The following is a 14,805-nucleotide window of genomic DNA, read 5'->3' on the forward strand; positions in this document are numbered from 1 at the left end:
GATGGACGCTGGTTAGAATCTTACTGGTAAGCCAGTCATGTGGCAATACACAGATTTAATAGAAATGGGTTAAATTAAGACATAAGAGTTAACCAATAAGAAGTTAGAGCTAATGGGCCAGGCAGTGCTTAAATGAATACAGTTTCTGTGTGATTATTTTGGGTGTAAGCTAGCTGGGCGGCCAGGACAGAACAAAGGGCCCTGGCGCCATGTAACAGAGTGGCCCTAAGTTGGTCCTTTGTAAGAGCAACAAGTACTCCTCACTGCTGAGCCATCTCTCCAGCCCGAGTTAAGGTTCTTAAGAGGATACATATGTGTGTGTATTTGTGTTCCTGGCTGATGCTTACCAAAACTGTTATAAACATAGATCAGAGTCCAGAGGGCACCTGTGGGATTTCCAGGTTCTCTGTCCTGAACAAAGAATTGCACCAGGAACACATGGCTAGAAATAGAAATAGAGATATTTTATCAAAAGAAAAGTAACTTCCCAGAATAGGAGCATGCTCCCTCCCCAAGGACTGGGGAAGGTCCAAAGTCCAGTCCTTGGTGGGACATTTACAAAGCACTACCTTCTCTGGCAATAGGAAGTCACCAGACCTTTATTTTGTGTGCTGTTTTGTCATGTGTAGCATATAGTTGGAAGGGTTCCCTGTCTTCCTCTGCCGTTGGTTTTATCAAATGTCTATCTATGCCTTATCCTCCTTCCTCTCTTAGAAGGGAATAAAGCAGTCTGTGAAACTGCATTTTGCTTTAACATTCCTATTTTGGACGCTGTTTACATGCGCCTGACACGAGAGGCCACTTCTAAAGAATGCCTTTCTTTCACACCACTCCATTTGAGTACTGTCCAGCTGACTGTTGTTCTGCATAAAGTATGGATAATAAAAACATAGTCACATCCCTTGTGACAAGGTTACTACATTTGTGACTCAGATTCTGTAGCATCAAAGTCGGATTAAGAAGGAAGCGACATGCCCTGAGGCTGTAGGCTTTTAGGGCAGGTTTTTTAATGTTCATTTCAGGATAAGTTGCCCAGCATCTCATAGGAGGGGTATCCACACCCCTAAGGGGCAAGACTGCAATCACTTCTTCAAAGACTTTGAAGACTAAGCCCAAGACAGGTGATTTCAGTTCCCCAGTCAGGCCTCACACAGGAGAGGTTTTTGTTCTTCTCCTGTGGAGATCTCTGCTGATTGACAGGCTATGGCCAATTCACCTTCATCCTAATGCCTTTGTTTGTTCTTCCTTTGTGGATTCTTTTTTATTATTTATTTATTTTATTATGTATATAGTATTCCATCTGTGTGTATGCCTGCAGACCAGAAGAGGGCACCAGACCTCATTACAGATGGCTGTGAGCCACCATGTGGTTGCTGGGAATTGAACTCAGGACCTCTGGAAGAACTGTCAGTGCTCTTAACCGCTGAGCCATCTCTCCAGCCCCATTCCTTTGTGGATTCTGCATGGACATTGCTACCCTCCCTCCCCTTCCTTTGACTTCCTCTTAACTAGAGTGTTAAATACCTACTGAGCAAACAGCGTTTTGTCTGTGTCTTACCAGGGTAAACACCAGTACCCTGTGAAGAAGTGAAAGAGGCATTGTCAGGGTTACCACGGCGGAGTACCTCGCCAGATCACAGCCAGGGAATTCTGCAGAAATCACACCGTGCAACAGATCTCATACAAGAGATCTATGGGGGTGGGGGGTGATGAGAGGCCATCTTGGAGTGGGGAAAAGAGAGAGAGACAGACAGAAGGAAAGAGCAGGCTGTGCTGGCAGGGAACTTCTTAAAGGGTGCACCTCTTTTAAAGGGTATACGTGCTGCTTTTGGCGAGTGGTGATGACATAACTGCTAGCGCTGAGTCGCTGAAGGCAGGCGGGGAGAGCGCCTGCTTTCTAACATTCTTCCCTTTTGTTTATTATAAAAGGTGAGGAAGTGGGAAGGGGTGATGGCGAGGCAGGAATGGGGTGCCATGCTCTGGAGACTGCTTCCTGTGGTCTGGGGAACATCCTTGGGGACCCAAGGAAACTGGGATGCTGGCTGCAGTCCTGAAAGAGGCTGGACCACCTAGGGCCAGCCACATTGACGCAAGTTTAGGAGTTTAGAGGAAAATTTTTATCCAGGATGCACATTTGAAACTTTTAGACCCAAGGTCCTGGTAGCTGGGGGTGGGGGGTCCCACCCACAGGAATAAACAGAATAGGCAGGTGAGGAAGCAGCCTGTTGATCGTACTTCTCTGAAGTCCATTTGACCCGAGAGTTGGATTCAAGTTGATTTCCTGACAGAAGAATTTTTTATTACAAAAAGAGATAAGTTTCGGATACACTAGTATTACCATGGATTTTGATCTGTACTGAAATCCACATTATAGAAAAGGCTGTGGATTCACACTTTTGAGTGATAATAGAAGCATGGGGATGGAAAATTATTTGGGGTTAAAATTGTGATTGCCTTTTCTTCTATCCAGAAAATTGGGTGTATATAGACTAGACATGTTTTTAGCACAATGAGAAGCACTTTTAAGTCTATATCATCATACAAAAATCCATACTAATCTAAAATATTTTGGAGATGTCTTGTTGCTTTCTTGGTCTAAAAGAAGATACCATGATAAACTCAGACTGAGATGTTTTATAATGCTGCTTTATGCCACGTGGTCAACTTTACATGGTTAAGTCACATGGCATGTGCCCTTTAACCTTAGTAAAGAGGGCTGCCAACCATATGGCTACTTCATCCTGACGAGGTCATCAGCCAAAGTACACATGGTTGCTATTTAAAAACATCTGGTTTCTTAGTAGATCTCTCTCTCTCTCTCTCTCTCTCTCTATCTCTATCTCTCTATCATCAAAAAATTAAATCCAGTGAAAAAAGGGGAGATAGGTCACACACACAAAAAAAAAAAAAACAAAAAAACAAAACCACCATAGGGAGGGTTAGGCACCTAATATACAGGGAACAGTTTAGCTATAAGAGATAAGGACGAATAAGCAAGAACGCCACCCTAGGGAGAGTTCCAGTATCCCAGAAGCCATGAGGGCCAAGAAATGCTATGGGACTTCTCAGACAGCTCCTAGGGGGAGGCAAGCAAACTCACAACGTCTTGCCTAGGAGGGCTCAAGGAGAGATAGGATAGATAGCTCCAGTGGGAAGGGGGCAAGGAAAGGGTCACAGACCCAGGAGCGTGTAAGCAGCTCCTAGTGGAGGTGAGGCAGTCCCAAGAAGGAGCAGAGAGGAGCCATGAAGGAACAGAGGGGGGTGAGTGTCATGGTAACAGGAATTTCAATCCGAGACATCCTCGAGTGGACTGAGAGGCTTGTGAGAGAGAACTGTCCCAAATCACAGAGGCGAGGCATCCCTTTTCATGTGGTGGGTCCCGGCATACCAGTGTAGCTTTTCATAGTAAAAGAAGACAAAGAAGGAAGCTCTGTGGTAATGATGGTTAGGCAGGAAAGGGGGCGGGGCAGGTGGTTAGAACAGGTCCAGGGGAAACAGCTGGAGAGATGCATGTGTGTTAGCAAGCAGAGTTATCCATGCAGTGGGGCCCAGAAGGGCATGTCCACATGGTGGCAGCTCCAGAAGGCTGTAGAAAGGAGATGCCCACATGTGGGTGCCCCCAAAAGGGCATAGTAGGGAGAGGCTCAATATGGTGGCCACCCCAAAAGGGCATTGCAGGCTCCAAGAGCCAGAGAGAGAATACTTACTGAGTAGGTGAGGAGCCAGACTATAGAATTTGGAGCCAAATATGTCGGGGGGGGGGGGCAGCAGAAGCCAGCTCGAGCAAGTGATCCGCACCCACCAGGGCAAAATTGGCAGTTTGGTTCAACTAAGAGAGGCCGAGCCCCTTGGAAGGGGAGCTCATTTATGCCCCTCCAGGGTTTCGAGCACCAGATGAAATAATGGAAGGAAGGAAGGAAGGAAGGAAGGAAGGAAGGAAGGAAGGAAGGAAGGAAGGAAGGAAGGAAGGAAGGAAGGAAGGAAGGAAAAGGGCCTGACTGCTCCTAGGTATGGTGGAGGAAAAGGTTTCTGGTAGATAGAAGGAAGAACACAGCCAGAGTCAAACACATCTGGGAGAGTCCAGCGTGGACAGGACCAGGCTGAGCAAGGTCATGTGCAGACACTGGGGGGAGGGAAAGGGAAGAGAAAGGAACCAAATGCAACAACCAGGAGGCCCCAAAGTACTGAGTAACCAAAATGTGGGGATTATATAGAGAAGAGCCTCTGGGGGGACAGGCAGCCTAGTCCCTAGGCTGGTGACTTCAGGGAGGGACTAGGGTATGCCAGCCAGGAGGACCCTGTGACAGGTAGGGACTGAGGGATGCAGGGAGAACCTGGTGGCCAGGTTCACTGTGATATGTGTTAAATAGGTGCCTCACCGCTCGTCCCAGGTTTGTAACAAGACCCTTCTGTTGAAGTTCAAATCAAAGGTGCAGCTCTAGCTGGGGGTCATGAGCCTTTGCTTCGAAATCTTGACACCGTCAAGGAAGATGTGGAAGCTGCTGACTCCCGAAAGAAGTGCATTATAGGATGCCCAGATGTCTACCGTAAAAGCTACGCAGACAGCAACCCCATCTCATTGAAATCTTGACACTGTCGAGGAAGATGTGGAAACTGCTGGCTCTCGAAAGAAGTGCATTATAGGATGCCCAGACGTCTACCATAAAAGCTATGCGGACATTGACCCCATCTCTGCTGGGTGCGGAATCCTTTGGTCTCTCGTTTTACTGTGACTTATCCTTTGGAATTGCCTTGGTTGTGGCATTTTACCACACGATAGGAAAGGAACTAATACGGAACAGTAATGTGTTTGTCAGGTGGACAAGGATTCAGTTGTACTGGTTGTTCTTGTCAACTTGACACAAACTTAGACATGTCTGGGAAGAGGAAATCTTTTTATGTCTTTCTTTGTTTTGTTTTTATGTAGCCCTTGCTATCCTTGAACTCGCTCTGTAGACAAAGCTGGCCTCGAACTCAGAGATCTGCCTGCCTCTGCCTTCCAAGTGCTGGGATTAAAGCAGGCGCCACCATCACCTGGCTGGAAGAGGAGCTCTTAATTGAGAAAGTACCTCCATCCAGTGAACCTGTAGGCAACTCTGTGGAGAATTGTCTTGATTAATGATGTGGGAGGGCCCAGTAGCACCTTGGGCAGGTCACCCTGGATTGTTTAAGAAAGCAAGTCAATGAAAGGCTCTCCTCTGTGCCTCTGCTTCAGCTTCTGCCTCCCTCCCTGACTTCCCTCACCCACAGAGTGCGACCTGAAAGCTGTAGAAGCAAACCCTTCCCTCCCCAAGTTGCTTTTGGTCACGATGCTTTACCACAGCAGTAGAAACTCTGAGACAGAGCTCCTTCCTGAGTATCAGAGTGACTGTAAATTCTAGGTTATCCTGCCTCACCCCTATGTGCGGGAATCACAGGCATGGGCCACCACGCCCAACCAACTTCCTTGTGCTTACCATCTAGACATGATGCTGGGAATATCGTAGTGATAAGCGGGTCACACAGGTGACTGAAATTTGGACTAAAGTCATTGACTTGAGAAACAAAGACAATAATAGAGATAATGGAACTCACAGAAGGGCTAAGTCCTGGATGAGGTTACTTCACGTCACTTCGGGATGAGGTGAAATAATGGTGATAAGGAACCCTTACGGGAACAGGGTCAAAGGTGGTGAATGGTACCTTGAGGAGCTGTAAGAGAGGATCCGGGGAGAAAAAGCAGAGGGCCTTTGTCCCCTGGACTGTTCCTGGTCATGATTTTGTGCCTCCTGAGACAATATTCACATTCAATTTATGATGTGGGATTCCCTTCTCTATGCTGTGAATACCATTGGTCAATAAAGGACTATCTTGGGCCTGCACAGGGAATAGACGTAGGCAGGGAAACTAAACTGAATGCTGGGAGGAAGGAAGAGGAGTTAGAGAGAAGCCATGTAGTACAGCCGGAGACAGACACTGGGAACTTTACCAGGTAAGCCACTGCCATGTGGAGATACACAGATTACTAAAAATGGATTAAATTAAGATGTAAAAGTTAGCCAATAAGAAGCTAGAGCTAATTGGCCAAGCAGTGATTTAAATAATGTGGTCTCTGTGTGATTATTTTGGGTCTGAGCTGCTGGGCAGCTGGGAAACAAACTAGCGACCTCCCTACAACAAGCTGGTGCACCAGTATGGTTTACTAAATCCACATAAAACCTTAGAGGGCTTGGAAAGAAATTCTAGACACTAAAAAACAAAGTTTAGCCACATTTATTTTCCAGAATGGGTTTTGCTTGCTGGTGGCATTATGTGGCTCCTTTAAGAGAGGTTTTCCTGGATCAGCAGTAGCAGGAAAAAATCCTTTTTTGAAATGCCACTTTCTGGACCATACTGCCGGCACAACCTCTGGCTCTTTCAGGAGACTGAACATTTAAATGGGGTTTGTGAACAATGTGCTACAACTTGCGTAATGCCAACATAGACCGGCTGTGTACCTAAAAATGGGGCAATGTACATGGTTCTCAGAGGTAGCAAACAGCTCTGCCATGCTGAACTGGGTGGGGCAAGCAGGTACTGCCATATTTCCCCTAGCAATGGTGTCGCTTAAGTTCATAAGAAAGGCTTAGCATTTTAAGAAGCACTTTTGGTCAGAAAATAATTACAGATACACAATAAAGACAAATTCAGATGAAAAAGACCTCTAAATGAGACACAGTATGTTTTAAAAATGTACATGGGCTTGGGAGAGAGAAGAAAAAGGGTATAGAGAGTTATAAGAATAAATGGGTTAAAAAAAGAAAAAGTCTTTAAAGAGATAGAGTATAGTCATAGATTAAAGGAGTAAAGATAATAAAATAAATAGCATGAAAACAAGCCACGTAAAGATGGACTATACACAGAGTGTCTGGATTATATATATTATTGTGTTTTATTTGAATTTTTTGACCGTGAAGGAGCTAAGTAACCAACCTATATACTTTAAAGATATCTTGTCTTCAAAATTGGGGTTTAAGAATATGCTACTTTGGAAAAGAGGTTCTTCTTTTGTTTCCACAGAGGATGGAATCCTTTCAGACTAATGTGGTTTGATGGACCAAGATCCCCTGAAATGTTGCCTTGAACACCCCTTAAAAAATTACTTCACCCAATAAACATCAGGAAGTAGTTTGGAGAGAACTGTGCCCAAATTCCCAAATATTGTTTGTAAATGTTTGTTTACATCTGGCGGGGGATATGCTATAGAGATTTGCATTGGTATGAATCTTGGTTTATTGATACAAATTTAAGGTCAGTTTTGTTATACTATGTATATGTATTTCTGATCTTGATTAAGGTATTATGTTTGTCAAGTTTATTTAAAAATGTATAATTAAGAAATATAGGTTAATAGGTAATCATGTATAATAGTCAAGCTTATAGCCATGTTAGATTTTCTAGATATACAGAGATATATTTCAGATGGATAGGCATTCTTCAAACTTTTCAAAGACTACAGAATATGGCATTTAAAATGTTTAATAACTTAGGACTTTTCATGACAATGAGACACATCTGCTCCTGGCAGCACCAATTACTTCAAGAGGATGATGGGCATCAAAGAGGCTCCTTATAGAATTGGTTAGCCATTTGGGCAAGAAACTGCTCTTGCCTGAACTTCTTGATGAACTGGACATGTAGGACCCACAGATAAATGACTGCTGAACCTGCCTAAGGGTGAGATGATCCTTCAGGATTCCTGCTTCATGAAAGAGTCTTCTAAACATTCTGCAGGACACAGAAGAAAGTGACTGACAAACTGTCAATACAGGTGAAACTGTCTTTGAAATTTCCTGCTTCATGGAAAAATATGCCAGATACTATGGGCCAATAGACTGAAGATAGGTGCCCCAATGGTATAGAAGAACTTTGGGTGATTGTCCAGGCAGCAAGCTGTCTCTGTCATTTCTAGAGTTTTGGAAGTTACTTACAATGCATTTCCTGTTTACTTAGGAAATATTATATCCTTCTGGAGTCTTTGATGGAGTTGAAGAGTAGATAGTTATAATTTTCCTTAGTTATGATAGAAGATGAAGTAGATATGAGTATTGTAACTGTAATTCTTGCTTGATAACTGTTTTGTTATATGTAATTTTACTGTGTTAAAGTTAAAACTTTCCTTTTTATTTAAACAGAAAAGGGGAGGTGATGTGGGAGTTCCCTATGTATGCTGTGAATACCATTGGTTAATAAAGAAATTATCTTGGGCCTGTACAGGGAACAAAGCTAGGTAGGGAAAACTAAACTGAATACTGGGAGAAAGGAGGAGGAGTGAGAGAGAAGCCATTTAGCCCCACCAGAGACAGACACTGGGAACTTTACCCTGGTAAGCCACTGCCACGTGGTGATACACAGATTACTAGAAATGGGTTAAATTAAAATGTTAGAGTTAGCCAATAAGAAGCTAGAGCTAATGGGCCAAGCAGTGATTTAAATAATATGGTTTCTGTGTGATTATTCCGGGTCTGAGCTGCTGGGTGGCCGGGAGACAAACTAGCAGCCTCCCTACAACAAACTTATTAGATACGTTTATTCTTGTTGGATATCGAAGCATAGCTACAGAATCCGACCCAGAATGTGAGAAGACAGGCTGGGAGCCATCCTCCCTGTCCTCTGAGTCTGCATGTGGCCTTCTGCCTTGCTTTGGTGCTTTCCCAGATGTGATGTATAGTTCGTGACAGGCAACTGCATCTAAAGTGGTCTGTCCTGAGAAAGTTCTGGGGAAGGATTGCTCTGTTGGTTAATATTTAGCAGGTGCTTGCTAGTATTTATTTACATGTTTTTCTGATCACGTATTTATGAATTCAAACAACCTTCCTTGGATCATTGCTTTCTTTGTTACCTTCCTGCATAAAAACAAAACAACGCTTAAGCGAGCCTATCTACAGCATTAATTAGACTGTAGTCGGCCTGTTCTTTCAGGTCCTCAGATCTCAGGACCTGCCTAAGTCTGTGAAGGTAACAGACCCTCAATTTTAAGAGACACCAGCCACTTAGAGGAAAGCCTGGAGAGGCCCGGTGGCTGAGCGGGGTATGGCTGTCAGCAGAGCTAAGTACAGGGTTGACATGAAGAGGGGCTCAGCACACGCTGGAGCCCACGGGTGTTAATCCTCTTTACATGCATCATTTCCTTGCTGTGTGTATGAAAACCTGGGCTAGGATCCTGGACCTCCACCAAAGATCTATGTAACTGTGGCCAAGTTACTTAACTAATATTTAGATTCTGTATTTGTGAAATGTAGGATTGGCACTTTGTAGCCTAAATCCAACGGGTGGCTTCCGTGTGAACTTGTCATAGATTACCTGGCCTGGGACTGTTGAGTGACTTCCGTGTGTCCCTGTCATAGATTACCTGGCCCAAAACTTCTGGGCAGACAGAGTCAACTCCTGTCCCAGATCCCTCTCACTGATCCGCATTGCCTAGAACAAACATCAGGGGCCGGCCTGTGCCCACAACACCTGTTTGTGTTGGAAGTGGTAAGAAGCAAAGCTCTTATTACACACCTGTCTTTCATGCTAAAGGTGTGGCAGAACAGTCAATGGACCAAGACTTTTTACACCACCTGCTATAAGGGAGAAGATAAAGAACTGGGTTAGGCTTGCTTTAATTCCCTTCTGAATTGAGCATATGTTTTCAAAGCCACTTTCCCCCACATCCTTGCCCACATCAGTTTTGGTCACTCCAGAGACTTCCTACAGAGGCCATAAATGTTTGTCTTCAAGTCCTCATTTTATTCTAATAACCTTACCCCCAGGAATCCTTCTCACCACCTCAACTTACTCTCAAATTTTACAGAAGACATTTCTGTGAAGGAGGGTTTTTAGGGGGGCTTAAAGAAAACAGGTTTAAATCCAGTCAGCCAACCAGTAATCACCTCAAAAACAGTGGGCCCCAGGCCTGGAGAGAAATGTAGTAGAACCCCTTCCTGGGACTGCTCCTGCCCAGATCTGACCGGCACTCCAGCCGCTCCTTCAGAATCCGCCCTTCCGTGAAATTTCCGGTGAGCCTGTGGACTGCCCTGCTCTTCTAGACACAGCCCGTTAGAAACCTTTGCTCTCTCCCACCCTAGACTACCTCCCTCCACTCCCCCAGCTCCCGCCCCTCACTCGTCTCATGCAGACCCTCAGGTAAGTCCCCAAGCCATGAAGATGCTCACCCCTCTACCCTGAGAGCCCCTACCTACTTAGGCCTCAGCCCTAGGCACTACGCCTCCTCCGGGATTATCTTCCCTCTGTTCACCTTGCCTCCAGAGTAGGCTGATATAGTAGACTCATGAGCGTGAATAACAACTTGTGAAAAATTGCCAATAATCGGGAAAAAGATGATATTCAAGACCCTTCTCCCCAGCCCTCTCAACTTCCTTTGTGTCTTCAGGCCTAACGCTCCTCTCTCCACAGTATATCTTAAGTGCCTCACAGGCGTGATCCCCTTCCCAGTGCCTCCTCCCCTTCTACCCTGTGTCTGCTGTGGGAACCCCTGACCATCTTCGGCCCTCAATGGGACTGGTTAAATATCACCATCAGTTTCTGGAACTCTCGGCCCCCGTTCATCTGGGGCACTCTTATGACTCTGATCAATAAGCTACTTGGATCGACTTTATGCAAGTTCCAGAGCCCTGAAGCCACCGTGTTGTGAAATTCAGCAGTCCCAGCTGAGCCAGCCCTTGGCTTACCACTCACTGAATACAGATGGTCGCAGGAAGAGACTGGTGGGCCGCGTGTAAGAAACTTGAGTCAAACCGACCGCAGAGCATTGAGGCGTGCTTGCTGTGGCTGTCTGCATCAGGTAGGTTCTTCATGGAGTCTGCTTAAGCACTCCACCTGCCAGAAAGCAGCTCGAATGTGACGCCTGCCGGGCTCACTCCAGTGCCCTCCCCAAGCTTTCTCTGCCTTTCTGCTCACGTCTTATAATTTCCTTTTCCTTTTCAAGATAGCTTCTGTCTCATAAGACATGATGAGTTCCTTAAGGGCTGAGGGTATGTCTACACACTTTCAGCTCTGTCCTGAGTGCACTCAGAAGTCATGAGATGGACTCTTGACCACCTGGCAAGTTCAGAGTACTTGGGGGCTGGGTGAAACTTTTCAAAGATTAAGTTAAAACCCCAGGGGGAAAAGGAGAAGGTGGTAGCTCAGTGGTTTACCACAATTTTGGTATGCAGAGGCCCTAGGTTCCAATGCTCATACTCTCAAAATCAGTATACTCTAATGTCCTTTATGTGTTTAAAAGCATCTATATGAACAGTTTATGTGTGTGTATGCATGTGTACATGTGCAGATGTATTTGCATGTGTGTGTGCGCGCGCGTGTGTGTATGCATGTGTTCATGTACAGGAAGACATTGGCAAGCACTTTACCTATCTCCCAAGCCCCAAGAAAATTCTCCAATAAAGACTTTAAAGAATATTCTGTTAACAGCAGGTCCCATACCTGGAGTGGTTCTAATCTAGCAGGAAACCTGGATTGCGAGAGTCAGCATTAAGATGGTTGGTTGTTCAGCCTCTCTAATCCCTCAGAGAATATACAGAAAAGGTTGGGTAGAGGACTCAAAGAAGAGTCTCCCAAAAGGAGGCAATATCCAAGCTTGATCTGAAAGAGTAAGCAGATAGATAGCTGTAGGGCCTAAAGAACCTTGTGGCTTCCTTCACCCTACCCCTGAGTAGGAGGAGTGAGGGCCTGGATTGGTCGAGTGCAAGAAGTCTAAACTAAACCATTGTCATGGGGTGGGGATGAGGGGTGGAACCCAGTATGCAGCAAAGGTTGTCTCAGTCTGGGGTGGCACAGGACTGACTCTCCTCGCTCAAACACACAAGGTGAGATGGGGTGGGGTGGGATCCTCTCATTGAGAAGGAGTGTATTTATTTATTATTTGCATGTGTGTGAGAGAGACAGAGAGAGGGAGGGGGAGAAAGAGAGAGGGAGAGAAAGGGAGAGAGAGAGGTAGAAGAGGGGGAGAGGAGGAGAGCGAGGGTGGGGAGAGCGAGAGAGAACACTCACATGGAATCAGAGGACAACTTGAAGAGTTTGTTCTCTCCTACCATGTATGTCCTGCGGGTCAAACTTTGGTTGTCAAGCTTGGCAGCAGGGCTATCTCCTGACCCATCTTGCCCAACCCTGGAGTCATTATTTTTGGGAATTAACTGCACCCTCCTCTCTTCCTTCTTAGATAAGAAAACTGTACAGCCCATGCAGTCCCAAGGGGTTAGGTCTTCATGGGTGCTGGGGAGGGCCAGAGATAGCAGAAGTCCCTTTGCTTGTCATGTCTTCTGTTCAGATACCCCCTCCCAGAGTGCCTCTGGGGGACTGGATGGCGACCCTGACATCTGGGCAGGAAATAGCCTAACTCGTTCTTGGGAAAGAAAAGGGTGGATTCCTAGCAGAGAGGACCTTATTACAAGTGTAGAACAGAAAGCGGTGAGCTGTGGCCAGAGGACCACAAAATGCCAGGGTAGCTAGCCTGGCTCCATGAGGGTGCCCCTAGTGACGCTAAGGTTACCGTGGCATCAACTCACAGTATGGGCTACCGAGACAACCTGCCCAATCCCACAGATACGGCTCAAGAGAGAGATCATCCTCTTTCAGGCAAGCTCAGTAGCCACAGCACCAAGGAGACAGATCTGTTGACCTGGGCTTACCAGAAAGTGACCTCTAGGGGCTGGTACTGGAGCTGAGTCCAAGCTGAGGCAGGGAGCAGGGTGGGTGGGGACCAGCGGAGCTTTAGGTGGAGAGGCTCCCAGAACCTGGTGGAGCAGCTTGAGAAAAGAGAGGTCCAGCAAAAAGAGAGGATACTTGGTGTCAAGTCAGAGCCAAGTCAGAGATTGTATATCCCAGCACAAAGAGAGCCAGCTCCGCCCTCAGAAAGGGCCTGCCCTTCCAGGCACACCGTTGTCCCTCTTTACCGTGAATGCTGGCTACACTCCAAGTTCTTTGGACTTACCAGAGGAAATTGCACTCTTTTTTGTAACCAGATTCACTGATGCATTAAGACTGAGAATTTTTTTCTTTCTAGAAATGACTCAACATAAAGAGGTGAAAACATGAAAAAAAAAACCCACCCAAGAACCAGTCTTGCTATGTATAGTCCTGGCTGTCTCAGTCTTCTGAATGCTGGGTTATAGGCATGAAATGTTTTTAAATTATGTTTTAAGGAGAGAATGGTAGCAAATGCCTGTAACCCCAGTGCCAGGGAGATGAAGACAGGGAGATCAGAAGTTCAAAGCTAGCCTAAGCCATGTAAAACTTTCTCTCAAAAATACTGGCCTGAGCCTGCCAGCACGTGCCTTAAATTCCCAGTCTTTGTGAGTTTAAGGCCAGCTTCATCTACACAGTGAGTTTCAGGCCAGCAAGTCTCAAAAAAATAAAAGTAAACGTAAAATATAACAGTTTAACTTTTTTTGTTTTTTTTTGTTTGTTTTTTGTTTGTTTGTTTTTTGTTTTTCAAGACAAGGTTTCTCTGTGTAATAGCCCTGGTTGTCCTGAAACTCGCTCTGTAGAACAAGCTGGCCTCGAACTCACAGAGATCCACTTGCCTCTGCCTCCCGAGTGTTGGGATTAAAGGCGTGCGCCACCACCACCCATTAGTTTAGCATTTGTAAGGCATTTTAGCATGTATATGATTATTTTATTTCACTGAGAGATATGATTAATTTTTCAGGGAGGAAACTCAAACCTTGAAGGTTAACTAACCCAGAGAAAGGGCTGAGATTCACGCCCAGTTATTTAGACTCCAAAGCCTGTGTTCATCCACATCTCATTCCTTTGTTCATGGAAAAAGTCCTTACAGTCAGTTGGTAGGGCACAGGTGTAGTTCAGTTGGTAGAGCACTTGCCCAGCCTGTGTGAAGCTGTGGGCTCCATTCCCAGTACCACATTCTCTGGGCATTGTGGCACTCGCCTGTAATTCCAGCCTTTGAAGGTGAGATAAGAGGCAAGAGGTACCTGAAGTTCAAGATTATCCTTGGACACATAATGGGTTTGAAGGCGGGGCTGGAGCACATAAGACCTTGTCAGAAGAAAAGGAGGGCAGGGAGGAAGAAGGGTGGGGAGAGAAAGGGAAAAAGAGAAAATCACTGACTCAAATTCTCCAGACATAGAGTATGCACTGACAGTCACATGGACACAGCTTGTCGCCATCCCTCCTTGGGTGTGCCCGCACCAAGGCAGGACCGTGAGCAAAACCGCGGAAATCTACAGCTGGCCTTCCTAGCCGTGCCCAGCAGTGCTGCTTGTGTGTGCACTGTCCTGCCCTTGCACCTAGCTGACTGCTCCCCCTCTGCCCTGAGCACCTGCTCTGTGCTCTCTCCGAGCTAGACACTGGATGGTCAATGATACCTAAGCGCTGGAGCTTGGCTGTTCCAGTGACACCTGTCGAGAGTCTTTCTCCCAAATCACCACACGGAGACTTATTATCAATTATGACGCTCAGCTGATAGCTTGGGCGTGTCTCTAACTAGTTCTTACAGCTTACGTGAACCCATTTCTACTAATGGACACTTCCACAGGGCTCATGGCTTGTTACTGCATCTCCTACATGCCGTGTTTCCTCTCCATCTGGCTAGCGGCTCTGCCCTTCTTCTTCCTAGAATCCTCTGGGCCCAGAAAATCCTGCCTAGCTAGCTATCGGCCATTCAGGTTTTTATGAAGCCAATCCGAGCGACACATCTTCACAGTGTACAAAAAGATTGTTCCACAACAAACACCTTGCATCGCGAGCTACTGCCTGAGAACACACGGTGAGCGTGTGTTCTAAAGCAGCCTTTCATACTTGGCAATCATACCAGCCGACATTTAC

The sequence above is a fragment of the Chionomys nivalis genome, chromosome 23, assembly GCF_950005125.1.
Source record: "Chionomys nivalis chromosome 23, mChiNiv1.1, whole genome shotgun sequence".
Lineage (NCBI taxonomy): Eukaryota > Metazoa > Chordata > Mammalia > Rodentia > Cricetidae > Chionomys > Chionomys nivalis.